We start from the raw sequence: 3,390 nt of genomic DNA on the forward strand, positions 1-3,390 counted from the left end.
GGCTATCGGCGGTCAGTTCCGCCCCATATCTTCTATATATCCGCCGTATATGACTCATATACCCTGAACATTAGTACTACCACCCACTTCGGGTACGAGTACCGTGATAGAGCCTCCCTACTGGTTAGGGGCCTCTGAAAACGCCTGACATCGAATTTTCTGAGTAACTTTATTGTATAAATGTATATAGCTTTTATTAACCTATGTGTTGCACATAAGCCATTTCCGTGCTGCCATTGTTCAGGTCCTTCCAAATGACTTTACTATGTCATGAAATTCAAATTCAAAATATCCTTCATAACGAAAACTTCGTACATTTTACTTGAAATTGTCATATAATTTCTTCGATGCATTTTTTTAGAGCGGGCATCTCGTTTGGGAACTGATTGATACCCATTATGCAATAGATATAGGTAGCTTATAACAATATTTTGTAAGTAATATACTGTTTAGTGTCTAACATTTCTGGCCTTCCAAGTCTAAGGAAGCTTATGCTCTGGGCTGGAGGGGCTTAAAAAAAGCTGTGCTGATTTGCAATGATAATGGTGGCAAGAAGCTAGCAAGTTTTGTGATCTCTATTTTTTTTTCTTACAATTACCTAGGTACTTACTCTATGACTAAAAAGTTACCACAAAGCAACGGCGGCAACAGCATAAACGCATTAGTCTATGTTTCGCTTCCGGGAATACAAAATACGATCCGTAGAAATGGACAACAGTTATAATATTATTATTTATTTATTAAACGTCATAACAGCGCGTAATGCTCATTGTAATGAATGATGATATCTGTAACCTCTGGCCTTACATTAAAAACATAACTGACAAAGACCTGGCCGATGACTAATGTTTATCAAGAAATATCGTATTTCTAACATTTAGATAGTTTATAACTGCGTTTTTCATAACACGTGTCTATTTACACAATTTTATTATTCATCATGGGGCTCCGATTACATGTAAGTAGGTAAAAACTTTATAAAGGTCTTTATCTTAAACTACCTTTTTGAAAAGAAAGAACGGCCTCAGTGGGTTATTTTCTTTGCCTCTCGCATCTTCATACGGCCTCGTTCGTTTAAGATAAAAAAGAACTAAAATTAGGCATCATAGGTACTATCTGTAACTTGTTTACGCAGCTGCAGTTCATAAAAAATATTCTAAAATTATTTTTAAATACTCTATGGTTAAAGTCTTCACTCCCCCGCAAATCAATCGACGGCTATTTTCTGATCTGCCTATATTTCATTCTAATACCAGCGTAGGCGCAATTTTCGTAACTTTAAACAAACAACCACATAAAAAATGATTAAACATCGTAAAGCTTAGGAATTTGATTCATAACTATGTATGACGTAGGTCCTATAAAAACCTTATAGTATTTTCGTCTACGGATTTACAAAGCCCAGGCTCCACAGCTAGCATCAAAGAGTTCGCGCCATAAAAAAATTAAAAACAAAACCGGAGTTAGCAACAGACTGGCCACTGGGATCATTAAAAAACAAGATTAAGGGTCAACGTTTACTTACGGCCAAACTTTGTTCTAATAAAGTAAAGGTAACTCCAGTCTCCACTCGGTTTTAAATGAAATTGAAATTATAAATTGTAATATTATTATTATGAAAGTTATGTTGATTAGAGTTACGTACTCTGATAGTATAGATAAGGTTGTTGTTTACGAGCGAGCGAGTGCTAGTTTTCTCAAAACACACGTATGATTAGTAAATAATGCTAAAGTCTGTTTTATGACGTCAATAAATGGACATAGTTCAGTCCAACCAAGAGTCCAAAAATTACACTACAATACTTCGTACTTACTACTTATTCGTATTATTTTGTAGGTTTCTAGGGCTTTAATGGATTTCCGGATACTTTAAATACATAAGAATTTTATAACCCGATGTAAAAGTTTTATACAATTCTATAAGCTTTTATGGTTTTACTAACATTACCTACGTCCGTGATTTCAATTTTAGAAACGTTACTTTTCGTGTACGTTAGCCTTATACGCATTGGAAAATGCGAATTCTAAATTTAAACGCAACATACCAAAGAGAACAAGAGTTTGTAGTCGTAAAAAGCGCAGTAAAGTTATCGCCGGAGCCTTTGACTCGGCGGCATCTTAGTCGATTTTGTAGCGCAGGCATTTCGCCGATACCTTGGTCTTTTATTTGAATGAATTTAAAATTAAAAGACCCTTTCTCGATGGCAAAGATGGTGGCTATTAAGCTTTATTTAGGCTTGCGTTGCTGTTTCGTAAGCGGTAAGAGGTTTTTGGAAGAGGAGTTATGGGCCATACTTGAGTATAAATCGACCTAAATACAAAAGTATTAGTTTATATGCTTTTATTTGGTCCGTTTAAACTAAAGGCATTACGAACCGATTGTAATAAAATTGACTTGTGACTTGGATGCTTTGATTTCAGGGCGGGTCTTGTCATTATACTAACCAACTGTTAAATTGAAAACGTGAGAAACTAAGTATATTTAGTTTGTCGAGCCGAACGAAAGTATGCGGACCGAATGTTACGCTCTTTTTCGTAAACGATCACGAAAACAGCACCAGCAGGTGCTATTTTTGTGTGAAACCTGAGCCTGAGGTAATTAAGTTTTGTGTGAAATGTGAATGTGTGAAGGAATGTTTCTGTGGAAGGAGTTTTTCCCGTAGTTCTGACTTTCCCTGAAAATTATTCCTTCGCCACTAGGATTGTGTCATAATCGTTAACGGATGCATGAAAGCTTTCTTTGGCGCGGAAGGCGCAGTGGTTTATTGGTGCTTTTCATTGCCGGTACAAAAACTACTCTTGTTATACAGGACCGCTAGTTACGAGTAGGTAGGTACTACATAATAAAATTAAATGTCCTTTTCTATCAAAATCAAATCGATACCTATAAGTTATCTATACCTACAGCAAAGGATTTCAGCGTACCATTCATTATTTAATTCATTGTATGGTTAGTGGCCAACCTAGTGTTAAAGTTGTTCAGGTCACCCGAAGGCTTTTGACATGGCTTAACCACTGTTAAGGGGACCGACTTTTAACGTGCCCTCCAAAGCACGGAGATGCTCAGTTCAAATACCACTATGCGGCCATCTATAGAATGTCCGCGCCAATGTTACTAACTCACTGAACGTTTACCGACCGGTAAGCGCAACTTTTCAGCGTATAAAATATTTAGTTAAGTCTGCGAATCTTTCGCCCAGAATTAGGAAAAGCTGTGTTCCAAGCTTCAGCATGTTCGAAGCAGGATGTAGTAGTGACGCAACACGATTATCAAACTGCAACTAATCACATAAGTTCTACGACGCTACGCACTATCAGCCAAGAGCACTCGCGAGAGGTCACCCGGACCACCGCACAACGGACCGCTTTAATTCAACATCTACCGTATTT

This window comes from Anticarsia gemmatalis, chromosome 22, assembly GCF_050436995.1.
Source record: "Anticarsia gemmatalis isolate Benzon Research Colony breed Stoneville strain chromosome 22, ilAntGemm2 primary, whole genome shotgun sequence".
Taxonomy (NCBI): Eukaryota; Metazoa; Arthropoda; class Insecta; order Lepidoptera; family Erebidae; genus Anticarsia; species Anticarsia gemmatalis.